Source organism: Parus major, chromosome 20 (assembly GCF_001522545.3).
Source record: "Parus major isolate Abel chromosome 20, Parus_major1.1, whole genome shotgun sequence".
Taxonomy (NCBI): Eukaryota; Metazoa; Chordata; class Aves; order Passeriformes; family Paridae; genus Parus; species Parus major.
This window is the reverse complement of record NC_031788.1, coordinates 4,544,041-4,561,835: the sequence shown is the minus strand read 5'-3', so window position 1 is coordinate 4,561,835 and position 17,795 is coordinate 4,544,041. Positions and strand designations below refer to the sequence as shown.

The 17,795-nt window shown below is 43.2% G+C and overlaps 1 long non-coding RNA gene across 1 annotated transcript in view; it reads right to left on the bottom strand.

Moving 5' to 3' along the window:
* Nucleotides 1-5,198: 5,198 nt before the first annotated feature.
* LOC117245378 overlaps nucleotides 5,199-17,795 on the bottom strand; it is a 44,425-nt gene continuing 31,828 nt past the window's right edge. The window contains exons 2-3 of the long non-coding RNA XR_004500033.1: nucleotides 11,739-11,900; nucleotides 5,199-5,332 (exon numbers count right to left, since the gene is read on the bottom strand). This is a non-coding gene — a long non-coding RNA (uncharacterized LOC117245378). The remainder of the gene's footprint in view (nucleotides 5,333-11,738; nucleotides 11,901-17,795) is intronic.

Below are 17,795 nucleotides of genomic sequence, written 5' to 3'. Positions count from 1 at the left end.
AACAAAATGAGGAGAAACTGCAAGAAGAGAAACATCAAAGAATGTTTCTCTTTAATTACCCTTTCTCAGTATCTTTGCTCATCAGCTGAAACTCCCTGTTGCTATTTTAAAGTAAACAAAACAGTGAGGGTTTTAATACTGACCCACCTCACTCGTTTGGTCTGACTAATTGCTAAAACTGGCCATAAATTGGCTTTTTTGTGACATTCTGAATGGCCTCATTTATTCTGGATGGCACACATCTGTTTTTGTGTGCACACAACACACGTGCACACTTACACAAACACACCCCTCTGTCCCGCGGCCGGGGACGGACAGTGTACAATTTCAGCCCCATATTGAGTTTTGGCTGGTGTTGAGGTCCCTGAGGCTGAAGAGAAATAAAGCTCTCAGAAGGGAAATGGCATGTAAACACGGCTCTTAACTTTCCTCTGCATGGAAAATGTTCCCTTCAGACAAGGCTGGTGAAGGAATCACATGGGGAGGGTTGGGAGCAAACTGCCTGCAACAAGGTGGAGGGAAATGCTGCAAAATGCATCTGTGCTTTCTCCTCTTGGAGGAAGCAGAGCCAGATTCCCACCAGCCTGGATATCCAGCAAGAGGAGAGCACAGCCAGCCAGGGGAAGGCATGCTGCTGAGCCAGGCTGTTCAGACCCTTGGTTCATGTTTCTGACGTAAAAAATATTGTGCTTTGTACATAGATCAACATACTGTAAGGCTTAATGAAGAAAAGTTCTAACCAGCCAATCTAACTTCTTTTATTTTCCCCTCTCATAAAGCTGAGTAACATGTAAGTAATACTTTCATCATGGTTACTCCAACTGCTTTATATGTAATAGTCAATAAAGAGGCTATTTCATTTTAATCAGCACTGTCTCTCATATGCACAGGTCCCAACTTGTTGCTCACTTAACACCCAAGCTATTTTCTTAAAATCAAACTCCACTATTTTCATCAACACATTGCTGACAGACATGGAGGAGGGGGAGGAATTCCTCTCTGTGTGTAACACACGTTTCTGATGAGCAGCAAGGCGATGGCCATGGCTCCGAGGCTCAGTGGTGGCAGGAGCACCCTAAGCCCTTTCCTGGGACATTGGTGTCTGGCCAGGGCAATTTGGAGCCTTTTCCCCACCTCAACCTCCACATTCTCCTCTTCTTCACTGCTCCTGCAGGAGGCAGAGCAAACAGCTCAGAAAACAAGAAGGGATCTACATGTAAATGCACAAATTAATTGGGAAGACATTCAGACTTCTTCACACAATTCATACAACCAGCCATTAACACAAAAAGGAGAATTTCTCAAGAACTCTGAGAGCACAAAACATTCAAGGGGTTTTACAGGGCTTTGTCTTTAGTTTTCAAGAGGATTTTTTTTCCTTTATTCCTGGTGGGAAAGCTTGCGCCTTTAATTCTATAACTATAAACTAAATAATATATCAGGGTTTTGGTTTTTTTTACTGTCAGGCATGGCAATGGTACTGAATGTATGCAAAGTTTCCACTAAAGGTTTTTGTAACTTAATTTTCCTCCAGAGATTAGAGGAAGCCAGATATTCTGTTTCTTGCTGGAACTTGGCTGGTAGCCACGCTGCGCTCCCTTTCCTTGTCATCCATCCCCAGCCCCCGGCACTGTTAATCAGATGGCTGTATCTTCCCTATATTTCTCCTGTCAAGCTATTAAGGGGATATGGAAGAGAGAAAGAGGAGAATCAGCTGAGATATAAACCAGCCTGGGTCCCAGAGTGCCTCTCCCCCTTCTCAAGGTTGAGTTTGCTGTGTTACTGCACACCCTCCTGTCAGAGCGAAGGAGAAGCGTGCTTCCCGGCTCTGGTGTACATGGCTGAAATTTGTTCCCCCAATGAACAGGGAATCCAGAAATTCTCCTGCATCACAGCCCTGTAAGAACATGAGGCTGCAGCACAGAGAGTTGTGCTCTGTTATAGAATAACAAAGCCTGGGCTATAAGCTGAAGATGTTCCTCTCTGGCCACACCATGCCCCTGCCCGCCCGGGGGAACATCAGCCTTGACTGAGGCTTTTCGGATGTGATAGCAGAGAGTTATCACAACTCCCTGGGTTTTGGCAACTTCCTTTGTTAGGGAATTCCTGGCATGTCCTCAGCAGTGAGTGAAGGTAGTTGGCTGGAGAAAAAGCTTTATAAGGTTCACAAAGCACCCCCAGATCCAAGTCAGGTTTAGGGCTGAAAAAAATGATTTTATCTCATCGCTCCCTCCTCCTCTGCCTTTGAACAGAACAGAAATGCTCAGTTCTGCACACCCCAAGTCTATGAAGACCTTTGCCTCCCATTGAAATGTTCCATGGGGACCCCCTATCTTCACTAGGAGACAAAATTAACTCCCCATTCTGGATATCTTAGGACTTTGAAAGTAGTTGGATCCCAGCATTTTTGGCTGGGTCTACATCTCATCCTGGTGCATATCAATAAATGAGAAAAAATCCCTTGGCTAACATGGCCCCCACACATCAGAAACAACAATTGCTGGATGATTTTCACCTAGGCTCTGTATTTATATCCAACCAGGCAACAAATAATCAGGAATACCATAAAAATACTCTATTTTTCCAGTAATTTGAGAGGCTGTGACTTCATCAGAGACCAGGCCCTGAACTCCAGTTACCAACTGCACAGAGGTTGATTTTATTTCAGTCAAGTCCACTTTGCTGACCAGTTTGCTGATTTTTAAAGTGCTTAGGTTTTTAAGAGACACTCAGTGAGGGAGGGGCTCACCTGAGATGTTTTGGAAAATGTAATTTAGATGTAAAATAAGATTTACTTAGGTAATCCCTAAGTTCCTTTGAAAACAGAATGTTCATGTCTAGATAAACATCTCTGGATAAGTGTGGTGGTGCAATGGGTCACTGGACAGATTTTTTTCTAAATCTATGTTTAGCAAAAAGGAAAATCACACTGACTTACCAATAGCCAAGTTTCTTATACCGGCAAGACATTTACTCATTTCACAAAGACTCTAAGATTAAGAAATGAAATGACAACTTCTGAGTGCTCCCTAATGATGTGTTTACTCTAGCCATCCTCTGGCTATGTTTGAGTTCATTTCTTGGTTTTGGACATGCTAATAAAATCAGTCCCATCCCTTTGGATTTATTTTTATTTATTTATTTATTTAGAAAGGGAAAACAAAGAAATTTCTATAAGCAACAGAGCCAGAGAATATTTAACAGATATGCAGCTTGTGTTTCTAGATAAATGTTTGCAAAAAGTCCACTTAAAAGGAGGTGAGAAGGAGCACAGGAATGTGTGTGTGTGCCTGAAACAGCAGCACACCTCCACATCAGACATGTGAGGAGGAAAGGTGCCACTGAGTTCTTCTCACATCCTTCTGCATTCCAGAGCAGCTCAGCTTTCCTGTTCAAACTCACCTGCTTGAGCATCCTCCCCAGCCAAGCTGCCCTTGCTGCAACCTTTTGTCTTTCACTCGCCTTTCCTTCCTTTATCTCTGTTCTATAACCATTATCTCCATCAGCATAACTCCTTAAGATACACCTAGACATCATTTGGCCAATGAATGCATTTCACACAACATTAGTCATATTGTACTGTGGATAATTTTTATGATATTGCTGTGCCTCTCCTTGGTGCGTTGTTACAGTTTAATTTGTACATATTCTGCTGCTGATGTAGTGTCACTCAGCTGTAACCAGAGAGAGCATGATGGGTTTGTATTATTGCAACAAATTTACCCTTAAAAAAAATAAAAATAAAAGAAGAGAAAGAGAAAGAAATAAAGGAGGGAGAAAGAGGGAAAAAAAAAAAAAGGAAGGGAAAGGGGAAGGAAAAAAGGAAGACTTTTTCTTAAGAGTATGTTTGTCTGCTTTCTAGCATTACTGAACTGTAGACAGGCTGTCCTGCAGGGTCAGTGGAGAGCCAGATCTCAGCTTTACCCTGAAAAAAAGGATTTGGATTCAGGGTTATATCTCAGGCACATTACATAAATAACTATCTGGTGTAAATTGGTGTTTTGAACCAATTTTCCACGAAGTTCAGGGTAAGGGTTTTGTATCTGCAAGAATTCTTCAGACCCTGTCCAGCTACTCATCTTTACCAGATGAGCTAATACCAGTTATCTGCTTCCCTTCCAAGTGGTGATGCCCATTCTGTGGTTGGAGTTTAATGCTACAGATCAATTTTCAGCCCCAGGCATCAGTTTTACATTTAGAGGTGCAGGACAGCTCTGCTGAAGCCTCTCCACTGTTCTGGGTGTTCAACAGCCCATATCAGCATCTACACAAAGCACTGACCACACTGTTTGCAGTGCATCTGCTCAGTGATAGAGCTTCCCATATGGAAATGTTTTGTAGAAATAAGGGATTACTTGGAAAGACACTGGGCTAACCCTGCTGAGTATCTGCTTTTCTTCTTCTTAGTTCTCCAGTGTGGAACGTCACTGCTGGTATTTTGGACAGTGACCATAAGGTCATAAGACTGAGAGACTGAGACTCCCTCAGCTCTTTGTTTACCTCTGGAAGACAAAACAACTGACAATTTCACCTAATAAGCAATAAGAGTTGTGTTTAATTCTTTAAAAATGCTAATTTATTTTTGAAACAGTTGAGTATATCCCACATGTCTGAACCCAGCCTGGCAGAATTCGTTCCCTTGAGCATCTCACTCTCGTCACAGGCAGTCTAAACCCTTTTTCACACAGCTAGAGCTCACACCAGGGACACGTGCAGGTACAGGAGGCTTCTCCAGGCAGCTCTGACATCTGGGAGGCCAAGCCAGGAACCTTTCTGCTGCCCACAGAGCCCTGTGTAGGTTCCCTGTTTTATTTCAAGTGCAGCCCAAGAAATGAGGTCGGACAGTAGAAGAGTGAGGGGTTCTCCCCAATGTCTGTGAAATTCTTCCACACATGAACAAACCCAAGCCATGCCAAAATGAGGGTGTTAAAATGGCCATGAGCACTTGGCCCATAGAAGTTCTTATCATGCTTTGCCCCTGTGAATCAATCCTTTCAATTAAGGTAGCTGGGGGATATAATGATGTTTTTATTTGCAATTACAGCTTTAAATTAGGATCAATAGAAGCAGCTACAGCCCTACCATGTCAACAGTCCTGAATGGTACATAGGTTTTCAGAGAACACATTCTTAAAATAAACTCATCCATTTTCTCTTAAAAATAAAATACCATAGGAAAAAGACTTAGACTCGAGGAATTTTACTTGATTTTTATTTTGTTTTTAGACATCAAGCCAGCAAGACCTTCTTCCCTAGGGTTGTTTGCCCTGTGCACTCTCCATGGTCACATCTGGAATTATGCAGGTGGGCACCCAGCCAGGTCAAAGCTGACTCTGTCCCAAAAGAAGAAGAAAATACACATCTATTAGCCATCAACCAGTATTTCAGACTTCTTTAGTGTAAAATTGTTCTTGATAAGAAACTTCTGCTACAGAAAACTTTTGCTTGACTTTTTTTTTATATACTCCTCCAAGTAAGGACTCTGTGGAGCAAAACATGCAATGCTTTCATCTTGCACAAACTGTGATTATAAAAAAAAAAAAACTAAAAAAGACTTTACTAAATTTAAACTTTAACAGTTTTCTAGGGAATTGAGGCTGGTTACCTTAGTTTTAAGAAACTAGTCAAAAAAAGGTGTAAGCTTGTATCAAATGAGAGCTTTTCTGAGAATGAAATTGCAACAAAAGAACCTAATTTTCAAGAGTTTCAAATTTCACAGCATATTTCATAGTTGTTGTACAAGTTGGGGTAATATCTGCTGTGATTTATAGAGGAGCAGCGCTGTAAGAAGCCTCCCTTCTAATTATAACTGGTTATGAGGTACATCACTCATATCAGCCTGAAATTTACTTCCATCTTGAACATGAGCTTTTTTTTTTTCCCCCCTGTTTATTGTCACAAACTGGCCACAGAAATGCTGATAAAGACATTACAGAAAATGTTATTAACTTAATCCCTTCCCAGCTGAGGCTCCTTCTTTTAACACAAACTTATTTGGAGGCTTTGTTTAGGCGTTGCAATGTGTCAGGCAGCAAACATTATCTCTCATGGAAAGTTGTGCAATGAAAGCCTTTCCTGTTCCATGGGCTCCATTAGGCAGAACTGACTTTGACAGAATGTGCAAAAGAACCTATAAATCCAGTGATTCCCTCCACTTCTACAGGCAGTGTGTGCAAGGGCTTCACACATAGAGTAGATGTTTCATTTGAATGCAAAACATGCTAAAATTTGTACTGAAAAGCACTTAGGCTTTAAAAACATGCCATAATTCTAAGAAGAAAAATGCCTGACATATCTTTTGGCTGATTTCAAATTCATATATATTTTAGATGATCTATAGAGCCTAAGCTGTGCATTTTATACAACAGAACGATAACCATTCCCATTCCCCTCCATCTAATCCACGGATGGTCTTGATTTATTAGCCAGTCGTGCATAGTGCCCTGCCCCTCCCAAAATTCATGCTGTAATTTTAATTTTTGTTGTTGCTGCTGCTGCTGCTATCTGGATGCAGGGCTTGCCATGAAGATAGCATGGGCTTACCCTGTAAACATAATTGATGCTATGGAAGATAATGATTTAGGATATCATCCATCTCCAGTACAGCTTGCCATTACGTGACTTGTTCTTGCAGGTATCTGATTTGTATCATAGACGAGCTGGCTTGATTGCTGTTTTGCCATAGAGTAATAGTTCCCTGCTCTCCACTGACATGCTGAGTCTCCCTTGATCACTCAGGTGATCAGTCAACACACGAGTTAATTATGGGTGAAGGGGTGTCTGGAGCCCAAAGATCAAAAGATACGCACAAGGTCTTCTCCAAGTCATTATTCACCTTCTTAAGCATCAGGCAGTGGTTTCAGATTCCTGCCTCCTGCACTGTCCTTAAATAAAGTGATATAACAGCAGGAAACCTGAATTAGAGCCTCTATAATACACAGAATGAAACATTTGGTTTCTCTAAAAGAAGAGAAAGAAAAAAATCTATGTGGGCAAGACTGCCTGCATAAGGGAAGTCAGGGGTACTCTCATTTAGTTATAATTAAAAAAAAAAATCATTTAAGAAATCAGTAGTAGGTGTTTAGAGGTAGAAAACCTGTTAGTTTTCCAAAAGGTTCTCACGAGCTTCCCCAGTAAAATTTCTCAGGTTTAAACTGGCATTTCAAGGAGATGATCTCAGATATTGTCATCATCTTTACATTCATGCACAAAGAACAGAACTATTGGCAGAAGTTAGGAGCTACTGGACAAAATCAATAGAAGCCCTCCTAAAATATAAAGGAAAATCAGTTCACAGAACTTTTATTCTCCATTTTAACCACCCTCAGAACTCAAATGCATGCATTAATATTTCCATTATTTTTTCCAGAATTATAATTTCCAATTCTAATTCTGGTCCTGGATCACCTCTGTGAGATTAACCCCTGTGGGCCACGTCCTGCGTTCCTGTGAGGAATGGGCACCACAGCACCACAGTCTCCCTCCTGTTTGAGGACCCTGAGAGCCAAATCAACTTGTTGGACAAGTCTGTAGAGCAGATGAGACCTACAGCAGCAAAGAGCCAAAGTGTCGTGCTGCAGCCACAGGATTATTTGTGTGGGTAGAAAGAAAAATCTCCCCAAGGGTAATTACCTGAACTCACTTGGGTACCAGCTCAACACCTGCACCACTGAGCTACACCTGCATTTGTCCACCAAGACTGGTTTCTCCACCTCTGTGGTTTTCATGTTACTCTATTAAAGTGAAGGCAACTGAGCAATACACTTCAAAAAGTTTTTTCCCTAAAATAATATCGTGATTCCTCCACAAAGTCACCCTGCCTTTATTTTCGAGGCAAAAGGAACCAAATCGCTGAGTTGCAGGTTTGAAGAGATACTTTGTAAGGTCAAACACTCAAAGGGCTTCAGTGTAACTCAGTGCACACAATTCCACATATGCTTTCTCCCATATGTAAATAAATGCTATGGATGCACAGCCCACTTGCACGTATCTGTACATGCCAAAGGGATTTACACATGTTAGTACTTGGAAAGCAAAGTGAGAATGTATATAAAATGGCATGCACAAAGTGCATTCATCCATGTGCATATCCCTCTGGAGGCAGCACCACTTGGATGTGTTTCTAAGCAGAAAAACAGTTAAAAATTGATATGTCACCCTCTCTCCAAAACCTAATGATTACAGTCTGTTAATTACACTGCATCTGCTGGAACTTCCAGCAAATAAATTGTGGACCTGATCTATTATTTATAATACCAACAGAAACTGCAAATAATGTTTTAAAGTCCCACTTTAAAACATTATTTGCTACCAGAGTGGTAGCAGAAGCAAACTGTGCCATGTTGTCCCTATCCTGTCACTTCCCCAGGCAGGTACCATATATTGTGACAAAGCTGCTATAATAACCTTTTCTAAATTTTACATTCTGCAGATGGAGAGAAAGCAGTGAGAGAATATGAAGACTCACATAGAGGAAAAGAACACTTAAAAAATGTTCAAAATATCATGTTCAATTAGTCCCAGAGTAGCTCTGCAGTACTGTAGGCCACATCTTGCCATTGCTTTGAGCCAGGATTCTCACAGCCTGGGATTCCCTCCTTGCTTTTGAATGTCCAACAGATAGGTGTATGGCAGGGTCTGCTGGGGAGAGAGTCATCTTAGCACAGCTATGCCTCAAATTTAGGCTTTAATTGTGGCATCTCTTCTCCTGGTGTGAAATCCATATGGATTTGCTGGATTCTCTTGCTTTTGAAGGCACTGGTACAAATATTGAGAGTGGCTGATGTGCTCTGCCTTGCACAGAGCCCTGAACCACAGCCCCATTTCCCACCACCTCCTGTTCTCTACCAGCATTGCCTGGCATTACCACTGCTGTGGTTTCTCCAGTGGAACAATTCAGCCTTGAAGCAAATAACTGATTTTTTTTTCCCCAGCAGCTGGCCCAGTGAACAATGTAAGGGTTGAAAATCAGGTTGTATCCCCTCTTCCTTGGCTTCTTCAAACCAGTAACATCTTCCCAGAGCAAATGGCAATTTTCTGGTGCAAACTGGAGCAGAATTGCCACCTTCTGCTGTGTAACAGAAACAGGAGCTTTGTGCTCATTATTATTACTCTGAGACCTGAGCATTAGTTAGCTGGCCTCGTTATACAACTCTAGCCAGCCCACTTATCCACCAGAAAGTAAATAACCACTCAGGCTGAAGTTTATGAAACTTCTGGGATTCACAAATGTGTTTCGTGGATTTCTGGCAGTTGTCTGAATGTTCACAAATAATGTGATGCCAGTAATCACAGCAAGTCAAAGCTTGACACTTCTATTCATAAATCAGGAGATGTTTTATTTTTACTGCTTGAACATTTCTGTTCCCAAGCACGATTGGATTTGAACCATCAAGCTGGAGGTGAAAGGACCTTTATTTAATGTATTTGTTTAGGTTTATATGAAATATAAAAAAGTGTCTATGCAGGACTCTAGCCACCTTTACCATATATTAAAAAAACCAGGCCAACTCACACAGACAAAAATAAACTTAGTAACTTTCAAAAGGAAAAAAAAAAAAGGCACCAAAAAATAAAAAGCCTCTTGGGCAGAGACCTCAAATCTTTCTATATAAACCAAAAACTTTTGCAGACACTGTTTCTCTCATCTCCAAAGCCTGGGACATGAAGAGATGTGTCCCTCAGGTCAGCAGAATGGGGACTCCCCCAGGCCAGGGTGGAGAGAGAGCACTCAGTCCTGCTGCTGCAGAGCAGATCTATCCAGTATTCTCTCCTTTAAAGCGAGAGGACTTCAGCCAAAATGCCTCTGTGGCTTGCAGCTGCAGCAGTATCGCTAGGGAGACAGAGCAATCTATTAAGCAAAGAGGATCCAAGATCCAAGACTTGATGCCAAGAATCTCTTTTAGCCTCCCCCACAAGCCTACAGACACAGGGCAGGTCCTACAGCACCAGTGGTGACTGCTGGGGGTGGAAACTGCCCCTCATCACGCCGTGGGCACAGAGAGCATCCACAGATCCACAGCCCACCCTGCCCAGTGCTCCCCTCCTCACGCTGCACCTGCCCCCAGCCACCCCTGGCACAGGAATTTCTCCCACTCCTACCTTGTGAAGCATTTTCATCCAACCTGTTCCTCCTTCCACAGTCAGAAAATAGTGATCACTCAAAGAGTAGAACGTGGAAGGGAAAACAAACCTATTGACTTTGAGGTTTAAATTAAAACAAATCCATTAGGGTTGTCTACCACAAGGCAGATGGTCCCTGCAGACCAGGCTGTGTCCTTCTGCCACTGCCATCAGCCAGGAGCACCTTCCACTGTCCCCACTCAGCATCCTCTTTCCTTTCAGTCTCCTTTTGGAGTGGGACAGGCACGTGTGGGAAGGCAGGGACAGAGGAGTGAGACAGATCTTTGTAAAACTGGCTTTTCTCCTCGTTTTGTCAGAATACACAAATCTCTTAGTGACAGCTTGGTCTCTTCAGAGACAGTCCCACTTCTAGAGAAACATCCCTTCCCAAGTAAACACAGAAGTGACAGGGGATAAACTTTTTACTCTTTTGAGTGCTGCAGGAAGGAAGTGCCCAAAAGGTTGCAAACAGTTGTTACCCTGACACTCTGTAGGTGATATTTTCCAAAACCCTCTATGCAAAACCAAAACATCCATTTTTTTATTTTTTTTCCACTCAAAGCTGGCAACTTTTGGAAAGATTTCTATGCAATACATTGTGCAGAGGTTTATTTTGGGCAGGAATTGCAAGTAGAAGAAAGGTTGAAGGAAGATCAACAAGCCTGTCCCTTCCATCCATCCTCCCTCTCAGCAAGGGCTGCATCCCATCAGCAGCTGCCTGGGGTGAGGGGAGGCTGCATGCAGGAAAAAGAACTCTATCCCTGAGGCTCTGCTCTGGCCAGAGTGGATTTGGATAAGGATCAGGATCAGGATCCACTGCAACAAGGCATGTAGAGCACAGTCAAACTTCCTACCCTTCAAGTATCAGAAAAGCAACCTGACCGGATTTTCTCCTGGACAAGTCATCATTTGAATGGGCCAGTTAATCAAAAGCACCTCCCACCTGCAGTGACATCCTGCTGCCTTCTGACACTTGCCACTTCCATAACACCATTTACAGCTCCATTGTTGTAACAGGAAGCCCTGAGGAGGAACTGGCTCCTACAGCATGTTGCCATCACTTTTTAGCCAAGGCTGAATGTAGATGGAAATCTCTCTACAAAATACAGCAGAGAGCTATTAAATGCATAATTTCCCTGGCACCAAAATGTTATTCTTTTAGCAGGTCTGCTTCTTCCCTGGGATCCTGATGAAGTGTGCTCTGCTGTATTATGGAATACACCATGTCTGGGTGTGAGACACAGAAAACATCTTTATTTAGCACAGCTTATCTTTTATCATGTCACTTTTCTACTGGGTTTCTTTTCTGTGCACTGGAAACACGTTCTTGTGACAGTTATGCTCCTTTACTGGGAGGCTTTGCTGTGTGACCTGCAGTGTCACAGGCAGGACCAAATCCTCTCCAAAAGCACAGGCTGGGCAGCTTGATACAACACAAAGGAATATGGAACAAATAAAGAACCAGGAAAAGCAATATAACCCTTATCCAAGTGGGCTACAGAGGCATTTTCCAGCCTGAAACACAGATCTGCAAAAAAAAAACCAAAAAGAACAAAACAAAACCCCTAAACTGCTATTTCCTGTATGATGCTCATTATTTCCTTTCTATGCACTTACCAGAGTTAGCATGAGAGCTCGAGAAATCCGGGAATGCCACCAGCACATCCATTCTGCTAGGAGGAGGCAATGTGGTAACAAAGCACAAACCAGCCCCGCCAATCTGGAGTACGTCCCTCTCACAACTGTCACTCCTGTAATTTCTTCCAGATCCTTCAGAAACTGCAAAGAGGAACACATGGTAAATAAAACTGCTTGGCAGAGAAGGATTCATTTTTCTGACTCATTGTGACTTTCTGCAAACACCTGGCTGGATGAAGTCCCATGAGATACTTGCTCTGATAGCTCCCCACTGCTGTACTCAGGGTGGTGAACTGGTCCAGCAGAGCTCTACCAAGAGCTGGGTGGTAGAGAGAGACTTGTCTCTTCTAGCAGGAGTGAATTGTCAGAGCAGCTCACAACCTGCCCCGTGGCTGCCTTCGTTGGAACAGGCAGTGTTCCCAATCCCCAACCCTTTTACGTGTCCTTGTCTCCATCAGCAGTGCTCCTGGAGCAGCTCAGCATCTGGGCATGTCCCCTCTTGAGCTGGGCTGTGCACCAAGCTCAGCCCAGCTCTGCCTGGACCCCACAAAGCAGGAGTTCATCTCCCTCAGTGCCTCACAGGAGCTGCAGGTGAGCACCAAGCGCTTCCAGGTGGGCTCTGCTCCTCCCAGAGCCCACTGCTGAGGCAAAACCACACTACAGAAATTCCACTTCTCAACCACAGGGCTTCAAATTTACATTTCCCATGTCCCAGAATGATGCTGCAGTTCCCTGGGTGCCTGCTCTTCACCTCTCCTCCTGTCAAAGCCTCACTACTTCACAGGAAGAGTTCAAGTTTCACTGAGTGAATGAGCAGTGGGATCACCATGATCTTCTTTCACCCCTGATGACGATGCTCATGCAGGGATTCCTGCTACTACCCTATTTTCTATAAATAATATAATGTGAAAGATGGGAGCCATTCTTAAGAAAGGTGATGTCACAACTTATGTACCTTACTGCTTTGAGCAAAAAGCAGAAAAAAAGCAAAAAAAAAATCCCCTGAACTTCTTTGGCAGCATCACAAACCTCCAAAAGAAAGGATGGGCTAAAGCTCTTTTTAGGACAGCCTAGAAAAGTCAGAACTTTCTTTTTCCTGGATTTTTCCTCCAAGTCCTTTGTACTGAAATTGAACAACCCGAGTACCTGAATGAGGTCCCAAACATGGATGAAGTTAGGGGTTGTAGTGACAAAGAATTGTTCACCCTTGACACTTTTGGTATCTGCTTACATTTTCTGAGCCTAGTGGCTAAAACCAGTCATGTGTTTTCCCCATGTGGATATTCAGATGGGAACCAGCATCTGACAAGCACATTCACCCAATCCAGAGGCCAAACCAACACTTTGATAGTACAAAGAAGGGGTTCCAACCCAAAGTCAGAGCCCAAATTCATTTAACAGTGGGTGAATTTTTTGATTTCCCCCTGTACCTCACTCATTCACTCACAAGCACAGTCCAGAGTAGATCATAGTTTCAGGACTGCTTAATGGAAAAGTTTCATTAAAGGTAATTCAGGTGTTTCTGGTAAAGAGCAGGCAAGCAGCTGAGGCAGGAGGCAGGTGTGCTACAAGCTTCCTTCCCCCTCAGCACAAGGGACTTTCCACGTCCCATGCTGGATTTCAGATTCATTAAAGCCAGGCAGGAAGAGATGGCTCATATGCACACAGAGCTTTTCCTGCTGATCAATAAGCTTCCTTCCTGCCTGATAACCAAACCACTCATAATATTAACAGTGTTATTTAAGACCTGTAGAAACTCTGATTCAAACAAACCAGAAATATCTTGACCTAGATACTGGGAACAAAACAATATTGAGTAAACTTCAGGATTGCTCGTTCATCTATCATTGCATTTGACATTTTATTGAGGAATTAGAGCAAATCTATTCTACCCCAAATGTTCTTACACCAGGGTACTTATTCAGAGAGAAAAATCTTTTGGAAACTTTCCCCTTCTCAATTTAGATTGAAAGGGGTGCATTTTAGAGTCCATTAATAAGGGACATGGACTGCACTTTCAACAACTGCAGAGAGCAATCACTGTTATATCAGAAAACATAAATGAGGCTCAGCTCTATGTCCTTCCAAGGATAAAAGGAGCATGAGGAAAGAAAGAACACAAAGAGTATTTCCACCAGGTTACAGGTGCACAGGCTCAAGAAAGTGACCTGCACTGTAAGAGATGGTCACTGATGCAGAATGGTTCAATAAATGTTTTCAGAAACACCATCAGGCTGTTGTTTCTTTGGGCTTTATGGGGCACGTTTTGCTGCACCTTTGCAAATCAAGGCCTCGCTTTCCTCAGGGTCTGTACCTAAATTCACATTTCCAGAAGAAGGCACACCTGCACAGCTTATCTGACATATCCAACTGCAAAGCTCAGGGACAACCTGAAACACCCAACCTTCTGTCCAGAGCTGGAGCCTCACTGGACCTCACAGTCTAACCTAGCTTATTTCTGCTTATTCCTCTTATCCATGCAAATCTTGGTGCTTACCTGTACATATTTCAGTAGATGGAGCATTTTAAGTGCTTACCTACCTGGAAGACAGTCTGCTTAAAAGGTAGAAAGGAAAAGAAGGACTTTCAGAAAAGATCAAATACATCATAAGCTTGGCAGACACTGTAGCCCTGAAACAGCAGTTTGAAACTTGCACCATAACAAATCTTCTCCTATACATTATCTCACAGGAAACAACACATGATAAATTCTTAGCACAATGTGATTCCCCTTCTTCCTCCTCCTCCCCACTTCAGAAAGATTTAACATCTAATTCAGCTTTTGACGAGCTGCTTCATCACTGCGGGAATGCTGTTGATCTCTGTCGGAACCCTGCGGCCTTGGACAGAACAAACTGAAAGGGGAAAAAAAAATTTTGGCCGTCTGTAATGATAAATAAATACATTACAGGATACAACTCTGGGGAATGGAGGCTGACACTGACTGAGCACCATGACCTCCACACAACTGCCAAGTCTCCACCGCTTAACAAAAGTCAACTTTTGTTTGCCTTCCCCCCCGCTCAATGACAATTTCTTGAAGAGCAAATGTAGGATGGAAAAGGGGGAAAAAAAATAAAACCAATAAAAGATAGAGAGCTCCAAACCCTCCTCATCTGCTGCCCAGAGGCACTTTGGTTTTGACAGAACAGTATTTTATTTCTTTGGTCTCCTGGAAATTGGGGGAAACCAGTCCATGCTGCATCAGCAGCAGTGGGAAAAGGAAGCTGTGCCACAGGGAATGCTCAAATCCCTTTAAATTTTTTTTTTTGCATTAGGATGTGCCTGCCTGTAGGCTAGTTCTTGGCTCCAATTTGATTTTCTGTCTACTTAAGTCCCACTCACAAAATCAAATATGTATTTCAGCTGTTGGGTCTTCACATTGATGGCAACAATATTTAAGTAGAGGGGAAGCAATTGGTTACCCCATCAGATAAGCCACCTCCTCATCCCTGGAAGCCTCACCCACTTGTGTCAGCCTGCTTCCTAGACACTCCTTTTCCATATCTCTCCAATCTCTTTCCCATTTCTCTTTAATTGTGCAGAAAGGTGATACCTGCTGCCATCTCTCCTCATTTTTAAGATGCACAAGGCAATAAATAAAGTGTCACAACAAAGTCAAGTCAAAAGCCAGGTATGGACTGCAAGCACTAACTCTTGTGTCTGCATTGTGCTCACCACATGGTATTGCATTAATTCCATTGCTTTATGGGAACCACAGAGGACTCAGCCTGATTACAGGTTCATGGTCAAGCCCTGAAGACCCATCGACACCTTACAGCAAAGGACAGCACAAAAATCCCCTGATTAACCCTGGCAAAGCTCAGGAAGAGAGAAGAGCCTCCCCAGCCCGTGCTAATTCATCTAGGCACAAAACCTGTGTAGCTTCACCACTCCTGCAGCCCACACCAGCACTGCTGCCCAGAGCTCCAGTGCACTGTGCAGAGCCTCCAGCTCAGCCCGAGATGGAGCAGGGACACAAGGCACAGCTTGTTCCAAGAGCTCCAGTGCACTGTGCAGAGCCTCCAGCTCAGCCCGAGATGGAGCAGGGACAAAAGGCACAGCTTGTTCCAAGAGCTTCTTCTGCTCCCCTCACTCCCCCAGGAGATGCCTCCTGCCAGCTCACCCCGTCCCACTGTTGCTGACACCAGGCTCTATCTTCACAGCTCTGTGCTTGCAGATCATTTAATTCAGTTATTCACCAAAGCACCTATTTAATCCACTCTGCTCATAGTTGCTACTATTAAAATACTTCGTATTTTCAAATGTCCTGTGACCACGGATGCTTCATAATGTCCTTCTTATTTCCCCCGTCGCCTGTCCTTTGTATACACAGCAGAGTGGATAAGGGAGGGATGATTACACTCACCCAAACAGTGGAAGACTCACGATTCAATCCTTTATCTTTTGTCTCTGGTTGACATTTTTAATTTCTCAATCTATCTTCTTTCATTCTCCTTAGGTTTACAGGATTTGAATGGTTCACTTTCAGTTAAGGGTAAGCTCTTTCTAATATGTCTTCTTATATTTGAATACTTCCCTGAATATTTTCCATTGCTTTGAAATTCCCTCTGAGAGTAACTGAGGAAAAGTAGTTTTCTTCAGCTTCATCAATTCCCTAAGACTGTTCTGCTGGGGAATACTTATTTCACATTAATTATATCTTTGGTTGTCCTTGTAGTTGTTCCCTGCAAGTGTAAATTGAGTGCATTACAGTCTCTGTTAGCAAAGGGCTGCTTCATGCACTGCGGGGGCTGCACTTACAGACATTCTATAAAATCAGGGAGGAGATCTAAGTGGTGCACAAGCATTCCCCAAACCACCACTGAGCTCATGTCTTGACTTGCCATCAGAACAAGACTGAGACTTTCTAGGAGAGAGTGGATAAGGAGAAAAAAAAATATCAGGAATAAATATTAAATCCATTTTAAAAGCTACATCCCAAACCTTTCACTTGAGTCAAATACACGAAGCACCAAAAAGCAGGACAAAACAGAAACCAACCCAAGTACAGAGAAGCTCTGCCTCTGATGCAGGTACTACAGAAACATGGACACCCCCATCTCAATCAACAGTTTTGAATGTGAATTCCTCCCTTCAGAAACCCAAGAAGCCTTCGCTGCACTCCACAACTCATCTACTGCAAGCAGCAGCAGCAGAGGGGATCTACTGTGACCTGTGTCTGCAGCTGAGGGGAAATGCAAAGCTTCTGCAGAAGTCCAAGTGGGTGGAAATCAGCTGTGGACATCTGGGTGGACATTATCTGCCAGAGCAGTCCTCTCTGCTGGCCTGCTCCTCCCTTGCTGCTGCAGATCTCCTGCGTGTGCACGCTCTGCCTGGGTGTTTAAACAAAAAGGCTGATAAGGAGTACTTGTCTGTCAGCAGTATCTGAAGCCCACGGCTCTTTGAGAGCATTTGGGTTTACTTGGCGGGTCATGCTGACTCCTTGTGAGCCATTTATCATGAAAAAACTCCAGAGATTGGCACTATGCCAGTGTCTTCCCTTCTTTTCCCTCCCCTCACCCCTTTCTCCCCTCCTGGGTATTGATGCTACATCAAAACAAACCTCCAGTTCACATAGCAACAGAACATTTTTATATAACCCCTGCATGGGAACGCTGCACAAACCATTGGACAATCCCTTGCAAGCACGTTAGGTAATTCCTGGATATTTTGCTGGTTTTTGTCAAAAACACCCCTGATTAAATGAGCTATAAAAAGGGAAGAGGATCTTTTGCACATGGGCCAGATTTGAAACACAACTTGGCACCAAGAACATCAGGGGATTAGGGCACCTATTGCTTCCATGTTCCAAATTTTGCCATTTCCTATCTCACTTGGAATCAAACTGGGGAGTCCAAAGCATTTAAGCCACTTTGTGAATAATGCAATTGAAAGCAAAGCAATGCTGAAGGGATCTGCTGAGTCAGGGCTTTAATAAGACAAAGACTGAAATTCAGATTTTGGTGGCCACTGCAAACTCCCATTGCTATCTGAAGCAGAGATATCTGTACAGACTGTGTACTTACACAGCTA